The sequence below is a fragment of the Pinus tabuliformis genome, chromosome 5_2, assembly GCF_031772625.1.
Source record: "Pinus tabuliformis cultivar Carrire ecotype Pingquan chromosome 5_2, CPIR1, whole genome shotgun sequence".
Taxonomy (NCBI): Eukaryota; Viridiplantae; Streptophyta; class Pinopsida; order Pinales; family Pinaceae; genus Pinus; species Pinus tabuliformis.
The window spans coordinates 24,506,236-24,520,866 of record NC_142306.1 but is presented as its reverse complement, the minus strand read 5'-3'; positions in this window follow the sequence as shown (position 1 = coordinate 24,520,866).

Genomic DNA, 14,631 nt, shown 5'->3' with positions numbered 1-14,631 from the left:
TGCCCCATGGTGTTGTAAAAGCAGTTTTTTCCTGGTCATCAGGATGAACCAGAATTTGGTTATAGCCTGAAAACCCATCCATAAGTGAAATCCTAAAAGCACCTACTACCCTTTGTAAAATATGATCCATCTTGGGTAAAGGGTAATTATCCTTCAAAGAAACTTTATTTACATTTCTTAAATCAACACATAATCTGATTTCCCCAGTTTTCCTCCTTGTAGGTACTAGATTAGACACCCACTCTGAAAACCTAATAGGAGAAATTATCCCTACTTCATACATTTGTTTGATTTATTTTTCAATTAAGGGAAGAAGTATAGGGTTAATTCTTCTGAGCTTTTGCTTGAATGGTTTCTGATTTTATTTCAGAGGTATTATATGTTGAATTATAAGGGTGTCATAAGATTTGAAGTCTTCATAGCTCCAGGCAAAGACATCCTGGAATTCTCTCATTAGTTCAACATATTTGAGCTTTTGGTCAGGGGGCAAAGATCTAGATAACTTTACCATTTTCGGCTTTTCTTCAGTCCCCAAGTTATAGTCCTCGATATCTACTTTTAATGGTTCCATTTTAGGTTTCTTTGGAATATCATTAAAATCAAAGAGGTCTTCCAAATGAGTTAATCCCTTAGGCAAATGATTGTCTTTTAAATTGATAACTTCAGATTCTCCTTCAATAATCTCATCTCCATTTCTTTAAGGTCCTGCATTTCTTTGATGTTGAACTTTGTTGGATGAAGCATTTGAATTGCACTTTCTATTAAAATATCTATTTCTATCTTACTTGTTTGACCAAACTCACTAATTGTATCTACATCTATGTTAATGCTAGAAAATTCTTCATCTAGAGTTAAGAACTTGTTAATCTTCTTATCACTATCAAACACTTGCCAGTTCTTCAAATTGTCAGGTATGGCTGGTCTGTGTCTAATATCAGCTATGAATTGATGATTAGGTTGGAATGGTAATTTGCAGGTGCTGGAAAACATTGCCAGACTATGAGCTTGCAAGTTATGTTTTCTTCGGATTTTAGCAAGCTTAGTTTCCATAAATGTATTGAGAATTTCTATCACTATATCTCTGTAATACTTCAATCTAGGATCATTTGTTAAATATTGTCCTTTGATCTGTTGAATTATCAACTTTGAATCTCCAAGAACAGATACCCTAATTGCCCCTAACCTTTTAACAAGTTTAAGTCTTAGCAACAAAGCTTCATATTCTGCCATATTATTGGTGCACCTAAGTTTAATATGTAGGCATGGCCTTCAACATGATCATTTTCAAGATTGTGCATCCAAACTCCTACTTCTGATCCTAATTTGTTAACTAAACCATCAAATTCTAAGTGCCAAAGAATTTCATGTTCATAATTGGTGTCAGGAGTCTCAGGAACCTGTTTAATTGGGAGGTTTGGTTTTTTACTTCCTTCTTGTTTCTCTTGGGTATCTGCTATTTCGTGGATTTGGACACTAGACTTTCCATTTGCAATTTCTTTTGGTTCTACTGCTAAAACTTCTAATTCATTTGAGGGATCACTTTCAGCATTGTAAATAATGAAAGAATCCATATCAGAGTGTATTGAGTAGATAGGGAAATTTTGGGGTTTCTCCTAACTACTTACCACATATTTCATTAAGGTTTTTCTGTATAGTTTCTTAGGTTGACTGAACACTGGAATAGTAGCATAAGACATGTCCAATTGTAGAGATCCTTGAAGCTTAGCACCCCAAGATCTGGACAATAACATGCCATACTTTGGTGGAATATCTGCTACTACTATGTCCATTAAGATTTCATTGGCAGGATATTGAACTAGTGATACACACAAGTCTTTGATTAATCCTAAACATCTAACCTGATTTGAATCAAAAGAAAAGAGGTTTTTGTATGGCCTGATGATTTCTAGTTCTAATTTCTCCATTACAGATTTAGGCATTAAGTTATGAGATACACAAGAATCAAACATGGAGTTATGAAGTATTTTATCATGTATGTTCAAACTTACATAGAAAGGAGGAATTAGTCCATCTACTGGTTTTCCATTCACTTCAGGGCCAAAGATTAATTTAGGTTGGTAATCAAAAACATTTACTGAGTCTTCATTAACAAAGATTTTGAGTGATCTATTAATTTGGCTTCGGTAGACATCATGTTTAGCTAATTCAGATAATGGAACACCTATTTTTAATTTGCATACTTCATTCTCCAGATTAAAAGGTTTTTCAGTTTGATTTCTTGTATTTCGGACAGTTGGATTCTCTTTATCTTCCGTATTTTCTGTGTTTTTCTCCTTTTCAGGGGTGGGGTTATGGGCTGAATTTGTTTCCAAATTGAATTCTAGAGGTTCTTCTACGTTTCCTTTAGGAGGAAGAGAAGTGGAGAGTTGTTTATTATTTGGTTGATTATTGGATACATCTTCAATAATTGGGTTAGCTGGATTAGGATCTATTCTAGAAAGAATATGTACAGGGGTGGTATTGGTCTTACCTTTGTTGGGCTGTTTTGTAGCTTTCTGTCTGTTGGTTTCAGGGACATCAATTATTTTTCTCCTCAGATTATATTGCTTGTGAACTTCATAAATGGCTGTATCATATCCCTCCATAAAGTCAAATGATTCACCTAACTGAGTTTGGAATTGTTTAAGAATGTGGGCTTCTTGATCCTCTTGGGTCAAAAAAACTTGTTGTTAATTATTGAGTCCCATCAAATTTATTTGGGTATCTTTTGATGGTTCATCAAAAGTTGAAGCTTCAACATAATTTTCCTGGAATGGGGGCCTAATTTTTTATCAGAACCAGTCTTTCCAATGTTCTGGTTTTGGTTCTTCCTGAAATTTGGATTTCTCCCAGTATTACTTGGTTGACCATTCTAAGGGGATTTAATTTCAATTGTTTCTACTATATCCCCTAGCCTATCCATTCCTTTAATAATAGAATCTAGTTTCTGTTCAAAGGCTGAGGGTTCTTCTTTCAATGGTATCCTCCTTTCACTTCTGGCTTTAGCTCATTTGGATATCAGGTTGGCTTCAACACTGACAGCTATACTTTTCATATCTTCTAAAGTTCGAGGAGTTCTTTCCCTAAGTTGGTATGCCATATCAGAATCAAATCCATCAGGGAATTTCATTAATGCCAAATCTGGAGGAGGTCTGAGGTTTTGAGGAATAGCATTATAAAGATTATTGAACCTAGTGCAATAATATTGCACAGTTTCTTGTGTTCCTCTCTTCAGGTTTTCATATTCTGATAAGATCTAGAGAAGATCTTTCTTCTTTTCCCATCTGTTTAAGAATGTTCTATAAAGAGCTTCTAGGTTATTGATATTGTTTGCAGGGAGGCCTCTAAACCAGGTTCTAACTTCTCCAGTCATACTATGAAAAAAAATTCTCATTCTAGCATCATCTGTATCAATTTCATATATCTCAAAGTAGTCAATCATTTTTTTGGTATGTTGTTGTGTAGTATAAGTGCCAGAGCCATTGAAAGAAGTGATTTTACTTTGATAGTCTTGAGGCATAGCCCCTAGATTGGCTGGTAATACTAGAGGAGTATACATGTTGGCCATTGCAGTAGATAGGGTTGAAACAACAGCTGGGTTTGGTCTTGGAGTGGTGGATGGAGGGGTGGAAGGGGTGGTTTGAGGTTGAGATGTATGATGTAGTGTTGATGAACTTGGAGAGGTTGTAGTGATCACAGAAAGGTTTTGTGTGTCTTCATAGGTAAGCTCAAATTGTATGGAGTTCTGCAAATGTCTTTCAAGATGTGAAGTGACAACTTCAAGTTGTAAATCTTTAATAAATAGTGGGTCATGAACTGTGTGAGCTAACCCAGAACCAGAAAAGGTTACAAATAAAGAGGTCTCAAAATACTCATCAAAGGGTTCGTCCTCAAGGTAAATCCACTTCACAGGACAGGATCTTGATCTGTATAGAGGTCGAGAGCTAGCAGAACTCTCTTGGCTCTCCTGTCTCCTAAGAATTATGGGGATCAGATTAGGGTTTTCAAACACAGGTGGTGGATTTGGATCAGGATTAGCTCTGGTGTAATGAGTCCTTTCTGAAGCCAGGTTTCTAGGTGTAATTTTGGTTTTTCTCTAAATGGGTTGGACAATGCAACTTCAACAGTTTCATTAAGAGGTTTTAGGTATGGGATTTGAACTTTCTCAAAGACTTATTTAATAAGACGAACTGATCAAGTATTTGAAACCAAATGTTCAATCCATAAACTAGACCGGAGATAAACCGAAGCAACATTCATTTACTTATGAAATTGCAAAGAAAAAGCAGTTCAAAGGCTGCATCGCTAACTTTAGGCTCCGTCTATAGCTTGTAAAATAAACAATAGTAACAAACAAATTGTTCAGGTCCCCAGTGGAGTCACCACTATGTTATCACTCAGATTTTCCTTGAAGTTGTTGGGAAGAGGAAAGGGGTCCAAGGTAACCACAAACCACTTTTTAGGTACATAATCTAACCAATCTGTACCCAGAGAGGGCTCTCTCTTTAAGTTTTAGCTTTGTTTTGAAAGATATTAGGCTAGTTATGAAAGTTTAGGAGTTTTGATTATGTTTGTTGGTGGAATTCAATAGCAGAGGGGTAGGACTGAGTAGTTTAGGCCATTGGGCTAATGGAGTCAAAGAAGATGGCTTAACTGGATTTAGTTTCTTAATAATGGATGGTTTCACAGGGCAAGATAATTAAACAGGGAACAAAGAGAGACTTAAAAAAGATAGAATGGACTCAAAAGAGATGAAGGGAAATGAAGAATCCTTCAACATATTTTAAAAGAGGGAACTTGGATGATTATCAATAAAGAGAAATTAAGAATTCTTTACCAAATAATCAAAATGAATAAACTAGGAAACAGGAGCATTTAAGAATTCACTGTTTATTCTATTTTAGAGGAAAACATTATGAACAAAAACGATTGAAAACAGATTGCACCCAAGCACTTTCTGAATTATTATTTTTCATTTATCATTCAGATATGAAACACAGTTGATATAATAAAAAAGAAAATTTTAAAACATGAGATATAGAAGACTTATTGATCCAGTGTTTGACTCATGAATCCTATGAAAAGTCCTTTGCATCAATTCGTCATCCATCTATCCATACAAAATTTTTTCCAACAACACTTTATTCCAAAATAATCAGTTTTACAACAATGTCTAAGAATCCACCCTCTATACTCCAATTGAGGGAGTATTTATACAAAAAATATATCATATCAAAGTGAGATATATTCTAGGATGACTATGAATAAGTTACAAGAAAATAGAGACAAATGGTCGCGAAGATAGGAGAAAAGGTAAACTGATGTTGTGCTATTCAGGGAAAATTTTAAGAACCCCCCCTAAATTTACATGTATAATAAATGGGCGAATCTCCATGGTATATAGGAAAAATGGAAGGCGATTTTATCAATAATATGATATGTATATATAATTTTTTGGCGAATCTCTCACCAGGCATGGCGAATAATTTACTCAATTATAAAATCTTGTGTTTATTGAATACACAAATGAAATCATTGAATTTCTTTAAAATATATTTTGAAATCAAAATTACCTAAATTACATATGGATAACCTAGTGGCTGTAGGATAAAACTCACCCGTGTCATTCACAGAAAGCATGAGAAAAAACCTAATACTATATATAAAACCAAGAAGAATTCAAATTCATCAGTTCTAGAGACCTCATAACCACCCTGCCAATACACAAGTATGTTCCTATTTGCAATTAGAAAAATTACCCAAATTACAATCTGTTTACTCCAGCATATCTTGGAAAGTTATAGAAGGATGACTAGTGCAATAAATCCATTTCTTTTAGCCTTGGATTTGTTTCAGTTTAAAACAGAAGTATACAAATATGCTTGTCCAATGCCTATGCTTTAACCATTCACCTTAAGATGTTTTTACAATATAATTTCCTAAGTCTATTTAATATCTTCATTATCATAAAAACCAACCTATATCCATCTTAACTCCACATCTACCACTCTTAGGGGGATGAAATCTATTTATCCCTCTGAGCACTTGGTAGACCCAGAATCAAGATGGATCTAAGATGATAGAATTTCCCCTTTAAATAGTCTATGTTCACATGAATACCATGGTATTACCATGGGTTATCATAAACCTGGAGCTTAAAAATTACTATTAGTAATTTATAAAAATTAATAAAATTAATAGTTGATTTTTATTTTATTTTTTATTTTAACCAAGCTAAAATGTTTAACATACATTAAAGTAAAACATCCATTTTTACTCTTGATCGGATCAAATATTTTTTCACTCTATGATAGTTTGCATATCACGATATTTGATACCTCTCGTGGGTTAGTAGATCTAGATTAAAGATGGATCTATGCTGGTTTAATTCCCCCATTTAAATAGGCTACATTCCAAGTGAATACCATGGGTCAATACCATGTGCCATTTTTATTTTTATTAATACTAATATTAGGGTTAATAAATGTTTTTTTGCATGGTATTAATAATAATCTAGTCCACGGTATTTGTCCCATAGTATTTTGCCCATAGGTTTCACCTAAATATAACACATTTTTTGAGTGTCCTTAAATATAAGGTGACTTATGGAGCAAATATAAAAAAATGTTTTATTTGTTTACCATACCTCTCGTTTATTTATATTTTTATTAATTTACCATACGTCTTTTACAAATATGGTATTTGGCCCATAGGATTCACTTAAATAAAACCTCTTTCTTTAGCCTTCATAAATAGAACGAAGGTTATGGACTAAATATAAAAGGAGGTTTTATTTATTTACCATGTGTATAGTTTATTTATATTTTTATTTATTTACCATACCTCTACTTTACTTATATTTTTATTTGTTTACACCTTTGCATGTATATAAGGTGACTTATGGAGTAAATATAAAAAATGTTTTATTTATTTACCATACCTCTCATTTATTTATATTTTTATTAATTTACCATACCTCTTTTATAAATATGGTATTTGGGCCTTTGGCCCATAAGATTCACTTAAATAAAACCTATTCTTGAAAATGGCTGAATGGATTCGAAAATGGGCGAATGGAAGGTTGTAACTCCTAATTTCAAGGGCTAAATTTACCTTTTTTACCCTCTCCCTTAAAATAAGGTGGGCTATTTGAGGTGATTTGTAAAAATGTACTATGATAAAAAAATATTGGCCCACTAAAAATTTAAAACCCCCTAATTTCACCAAAGGGCGAACATTTGCCCCTAAAATTTTCTATGGTGTTGTTCCTATTCTCTAGAGGCAAGCCCTATGATTTGGCTTGCTGCTGTCTTCTTTGGTAACTTTGTGCTGGCTGCCCGGTTTCACTGATACTCTTTACCTGTTCTAATACACTTCGACCTGTTAAATTTTCTATGGTGTTGTTCGTATTCTCACTGAGTGTGCTAGAGGCAGGCCCTATGATTTGGCTTGCTGCTGTCTTCTTTGGTAACTTTGTGCTGGCTGCCCTGTTTCACTGATCCTCTTTACCTGTTCTAATACACTTCGACCTGTTTGATCTCTTTTTATCTCTATTCATCTTCTTTACCATTACTTACTAGTAAATAACCAAAATTTATATTTTACCAAGGATAATTTTACAAAATTTCCAATATGTCTTCCCACCATTTTGGTTCTAGCAATATGTGTTTCTGAAGTTTCCTCAGGGTCTCATCAGTTTCTGTATATCTGAAAAAAGTAGGCTGAATTGGAAACAAGTGCTTTATCTCATGCTCAACATAGATCAAGTTCTCCAGACTGTCATAGAGAACTCTTCCTGTACGCAATGCTTTTGTTCGTGAAGCACTTGTTGATGAACCTGCTTGGTTGCCTGCATACTTATTCAATTTCTCCACATAGTCTTTATGAGTCATTAGTTTATCATGAATAACTAGAGGACTTGGCAACCCTTTACTCTGCAAAACATCAAATCTCTTCATGAAGGCATTGATTTCTCCCTGCATGTCATGGCATCTTCTTTCTAATTTTTGCATCAGAGTTCTTTTAGTAAAAACCCTTTTAATCTCCAAAATTGTCCCTATTCTATCTTGGATGCCTAGCTCTTCAAGCTGGTCCTTATTCCAGGTATTCAAAAATTGTATGAGATTATTGGCTTCTTCAGGCATATTTCCTAATTCTACCCTTGTCTTCTGAATTTCTTCTTGAGCTAGTTTCACTAAATCAATTTGCTCAAAAATTATTTGAATTGATGGCCAAGAATCATTTATTGATTGATTGTTGTTGGTCCAAAGAATTTTCTTGATTTCTGATATAGAGGCTTGTCAAAAGTAAGATCTTTCTCCAATGATTTCACTTTGTTTTCTAATACTTTAATCTCTCTTGTCTTTTCTGCAACATTTATCTTTGAGAGATCATAGCTTTGTTCCATTTTGGCATATTGCTCTTTTACCTTATTTAGATATGAAACTTGTAGTTTCAGGTCCTCCATTGATTTGATCAGCTCCTCTGTGCTCAAATTAGCAATGCTACCCTGTGCTGCTCCTGTTGTTCCTATTGTTTTTTTTCCTATAACTACCTCTGTTGTGATTGCTGGAATATTTGGGGCCAAGGTTGCTCCAAGAGTTGAAAGAACTATTGTTGATACTACTGATATCACATTAGGAGGCTGAGAGGTGGACTCTCCCTGCTTGTCCTTCAATGCTTTTTCAAGTGCTTGTTGAGTACCATTCAGTCTTTCATTAAGCTTTAAAAGTAAATCCATCAACTCTTCTTCAAATTTTTTCTTTATAACCTCAGCAGTCTGTGGATGCCTGGTAGGTGGCAACTTTAGTTGTTTCCTTAGGGCTGCAATATCTTCATCTTTCTTTTTGATCAAGGCCTCTGTAGCCTTAACATCTTTGGGATCATGGCCCAATCCAATAATTATTTCTTCTAAGGATTTTATTCTGTTACCTTTGGCCTGAGAAGAGGCCTTCTCCAAATGTAATTGAGCAGTAGTATTATCCAAAGAATTTTGCAATCTGTGGGCCATCATGGCCTTACCAGTCAAGGTTGAATAAATCATTACTCCATTTTTATTTAGCAGTTCAATATGATCCAAAGGATGAATATCCTTTGCCATGACTTCAAAGTTTGTTCTGAGATAATCTGCTGCTGATTTCGGCTACTGTACCTTTGGCTTGAAATAGCTCATTATCATCTTCCCTTCTTTGATGTCATAGGCTAACATCAATCTCTGTTGATTTTTTGGAGCCATCTTCAAATATTGGTTATAAACCTGAAGTCTCAATGGATCATTCCTGGCCTTTATTTTTGTAAATGTCTTTTTAATATCTGAGGCATCAATCCCTGGTGGTCTGAAAGAAGATATCTATGCACTTTGTTGCCTTTCTAGCTCCTGCCTCTGTGAGCTAGTAGATATTCCTCCTGATGCGAAAGTTTGCTGGCATTCCACTCTTTCTTCCCTCTAACTATCTGTATTTTCTTCAGCAAACTCCTCCTCTAAAAGGGGATTTAGTCTTTGACTTTTTTTTCTAGGCTGTCCTGATGGTTCACTAGCAGGGGTAGTTGTTTCCTTGTCTCTCTTTTTCTTTTTTTCCTCATTTAGAGGAGTTTGCAGAACTGAAGGCTCTCCCATATTGATCTGAGTGGGAGGAGTGTGTATTTGAGCATGTACTTTGGAAGTCTCAGGTTGCTTAGACATTGTAGCTTGTTCTATGGTTTGAAAGCTGGTCTCTAATTCCTTGCCCTTTAGTGTTCCTGTGGCTGGTGTACTTGTTTCCTGTAAAGGTTGCTAAGAGGTTCCAACACTGGAGGCACCAACTCCTGATCTTTGAGATAACTAAAATGCTACATGCCGAAAAGAATCTAGGTCAATTTTTTTCTCAAGATCTTTCATAACATTCTCAATATTGATCTGTTCACTATCATGCTCTACTGGGGTTCCTTCCCTCCATTCATCCGTATTTGCATATAGTTCAATTTCTGGAATCCTATGGTGAATGTATGGTGACAACCTGTTTTTCATTCTCCTATCACAGATGAAATTACCGGGGTCCTATGGCCTCCAACCAAAACTTTTATGTAGCTTAAGATGATCTTCTAGAATTTTTTCTACTTCTCTCCATGCTTCCCTATCATTGTAGACATAAGGGCCTAATTGATTTTTTATTCTGAGTTGAGATTTCTTTTTGGATTTGCAAAAATGAACCTAGTCTATATGTATTATTTGTCTAAAATATTCTAATGAAAACAGTCTCATTGGAACGTATTTGGGTAACTTGAAGGGGCAGAGCTCACATCCATATATCCTGATTTCAGTATGGTTCTTGTATAGGTACCAATCACCTATTCTGTATTTCTTGGAGAGCTGTAGGATTCTCTTGATGTCACCACTGATTCTAGGAGGTGAAACGCCTGTCAATAAAGTGGTTGCAGCATGAACAAATTGGTCAATGAACTCATTCTATGAGTAAGGAGACTCATAGGAAGCATGGAATATGGGGCTCCAAAAGGTAACAAACCTTGGATTGCCTTTATTGTCAAGTTTTCTCACAGGGAAAGGGAAGTTTTCTGACTGATAATACAACATAAGATGGTAAATGAAAGTGGTCTATTTAAAGACTCCTTCATTGTCCAGTCTCAGGAATTGGTCATGAATTTTGTTGGAAATATAGGTGGCATAGTCATATTTAATAGCAGGGGCCTGTCTAGGAGTAAAAATTGACAACAACACTAAGGTTATATCATCAACAATTTCCCCAGAGTTGAATCCCATGATTAAGACTATCATATCAATAATGAGTTTTCCTATTTCTGTGAAGAAAGTCTGCAAATAGGGAGGTGGGCCTTTACGCTGATGTTTAGGCTCCATGAACATCTGATAGGGGTGAGTTAGTTCTAATTGAGACAATTGGGAAGATTTCTTAAGCAAGTATCCCATAGAAAGAGAAGTGAGAGCTTGGTCAGGGGAAAATTTCAACATTTAATTAATGGATGTAGCAGTTATGGGGAAAAGGACTGTCTGTCTTGGGGACATGACAGCTCTGAGATTCAGGTCATAGTTTTCCTGGCATTGATGAATCAGATCAAGAAAAACATGGACTGAGGGGAGAAAATACCTGGGAAGGTTTGATTCCCACAGTCCCAGGATATCTGAGCCATTCAGGTATTGGTTTCTAACTTGGCAAATGACTTTCAGGTGGTTTTTGTCACTAGATAAGTCCCTTATCTGGAAATATTTATCTGTAAGAGGAAGATAGTCTAAGTCTTTATGGGGGGCATTCATGGGTGTAACAAACAGAGCCACTAGGGTTTCCATTTCTGGTTCTTGTGGATTCAGAAAGGAATTTTGGGTTTTGGTGTAAAATGGGTGAATTAACGGTTCTGGGAACTTCTATTGGCAAAATAAAGACTGAATTTTTAAGGGATTTGCCTTTCTCCATGGATTTATGTTGTAAAACTAAACTTTCAGGGTTTCAATGGAAATTGGATAAATACTTGTATTTTTGGAAAGAACAGACTGTTGGAATTATGATTCAGGTTTGGCGCTATGGCACAGGTGTTGTCCTTGATGGCAACTCACTCAAGTGGCAAATCACTGTTCAGGCTTCCAAAATGATAGAAAATGAGATACCCGTAGGTGTGCTTAACAAAAGCTGCGGACCCGCAGGTGCCCCGAACAAGAAGTGCAGACATACTCGCAGGTTCTCCGAACAAAAGGTGCGGGCGTCAAATTAACTCACTTCAATGCAGAGAAGCGCGCACGTGGGAATTTTTATGATTGATCCATGGTATTTAGTCCGAAGTACATGATCCTATGGTTTTTGTCCGTGGTATAGCATCTAAATTATTGAACCCTAGTTTTGGGTCCCTTGTATTAGTTTTCTATGGTTTTGATCTATGGTTTGAGTAAGGGCTTCCCTATAAAAAGGAAAGGAGATCCTTTGGCTAGACACTTGTGAAAATTGAATATCTTAAGATCTAAAATTTTGGGTGATCGGTTTGAAAAGCTAGATCTAAATCAAGGTGAAAACTATAAATTGTAAGGCAGATCTATTGATAGGTCGTGATCTCTTTGGCGTATGATCAGATTTTTGGATCTGACAGTCTGTGGCACATTGGAGGACTAATAGTTTGGCTCTATTCGGAGGTCCGCACGCGATCCACAGCGCAGGTGCGGAGGTACGCAGCGTAGCAGAAGGCGTAGTGTGAAGGTATGCAGCACAAAAGAAGGCGTAGTGAGAAGGTACGCAGCACAGCAGAAGGCGCAGGTGCGGAGGTACACACCGCAGCAAAAGGTGTAGGTGTGGAGGTACGTAGTGCAGTAGAAGGCGCAAGTGCATAGGTACGCAGTGTAGCAGAAGGCACAGGTGCAGAGTTACGCAGTGCAACAGAAGGCGCAAGTGCGGAGGTACGCAGTGCAGCATAAGGAGTAGGTGCGGAGGTACACAACGTAGAAGACGGATCAGGTGTGGAGGTGCGCTGTCGGGTAGATAGTGCAGGTGCGGAGCTGTGCAGTCTAGACACAGAAGAATTGTGGATATTTGAAGGTTTCTATTGGTGAAGTTGTGGAATTTTCTTGAAATATTTGTTGGCTGCCTTTTGTCTATTGCTACAGAGTTCTGGGTTTAGATTACTGGTATTGATTTTCTAGTTACTGCATTCTGAGAGGCTATTGACTGATTCATTAAAAGTAGATTGGTTGATTCACATGTACTTGATGATTATTTGATGTTCATGGATCTAGTTTGAAAATTAATGAAACGTGGTCCTTGGAAGAAAAGAAGTAGGTCAGCACCTATGTACTAGTAACTCAGCTAGTACAAGAGCTAAGGAGGTTGTAGCTCCCTTCCAGGAGATACTGGAAAATGAGAGAGGGTTGTAGCTCTCTGCAGGTTGCAACCTGCATACTGGTAAAGGACTTCACTAGTATAGAATCATTGTAAAAGAAGTTTCTAATTGAAAGAAGATAGAGACACATTGCAGCAGGTGGTTTTCACCCACATTGGGTTTCCACCTTATATCTGGTGTTCTTTGGTGTGACTGTCTGTTTTTCTTGTTCTTTTTCATTATTATATGGTACTGACATTCAAATTAATGGTCAACATCTGAAGAATAAATTAAATTATAAATCTAGAAGGAATATTGAAAATAATTTGACAATACTGATTCACCCCCCCTCTCAGTATTATTTCCAACAATTAGTATCAGAGCAGGTCCTTCAGAAGAAGCTTGATCACTTGAAGGAAGATCTATCATCATGAGCAACTACGAGAGGGAAGAATCGATCAGGCCACCAATTTTTGATGGGACAAACTTCGTATATTGGAAGGTAAGAGTCACTGCCTATCTTCAATCTCTTGGTACAGAAGTCTAGGATATCATAGATACAAGGTACACCTTTCCATTGCAACACCTACAGATCCGGCTGGTAAGAAGCAATATGAAACAAATGCAAAGGCTATTAATACTCTATTAGGATGTCTATCTCAATTATAATTCGTCAAGGTTATGCAGTATAAATCCGCAAGAGAAATATGGGACAAGATTGTTCTAAGCTATGAAGGAGATGAACAGGTAAAACGAGAAAAACTTCAAACCCTCAGAATTCAGTATGAAAATCTCAGAGTGGACAATGATGAAAGTGTGGCTAACTATTTCCTTCGTGTAGATGATATTGTTAATTTTATGAAAAACTTGGGTGAAGAAGTAAAAGAGGTTGTTGTGGTTGAAAAGGTTCTAAGGTCCTTGTCCCCTAAATTTGAATCTAAAGTTTCTGTTATAGAAGAAAAAGAGAATCTACGAAACCTCACTATGTCACAACTACACGGAATTCTGACCGCTTACGAAATGAGGGAAGGAGGACCATCAGACAAAAGAGAATCTGCTTTCAAGGATTCAGGCAAAGGAGATTACTATGAGTCAGGACATCTATCAGAAGAAGACGAAGAATCAAATTTTGTCAAGAACCTTCAATGGGGTGCTGGAAGATTCAAAGGTAATTTACCTTTCAAATTCTTTGCTTGTGGAAGAGTCGGTCACTATGCTGCAAAGTGTCCACATAAAGACAAGCTTGATAAATGTAAGGAACCTATCAGATGGAACAAGAAATAGAATGTAAATAAGAAAAGTTCTTATACTCATGAAGACAGTGATGGACTTTCAAATAGTGACGAAGATGAACAAGGTAACAATTATAGACTCTTAATGGCTTTTGAAGATGATGATTTTATGGATGCTATAGATGAAGAAGGTCTTTATGAAGAAATTTCTAGACTCAAAATATGTTTAGAAGAGAAGAATGTGATCATTGATACTCTTCAATTCCAACTTGCTGAAAAGGAAAAACTTTATGAAAAGTTAGAATGTGAAACTGTTGGTCTTAGAAAAGAGATTGAGAAAACAAAAGCTCTTAGTCTTAGATTTGTCAAAGGATCAGAAACTCTAGATGAGATTATCAATGTACAGCGTCCTCCACTAATCAAGACATGTCTGGGGTATAATGAAGAAGCATCTCAAGCGCAACAACCATCCACCTCCAAAAGTTATCTTGATGTAGCAAGGAGGAGTGAGAAAAGGTCAAATAAAAATCACCAGGTAAATCAGGGATGTTACACTAAAAAATGTCACCATGGCTATTTACAGTTAGTA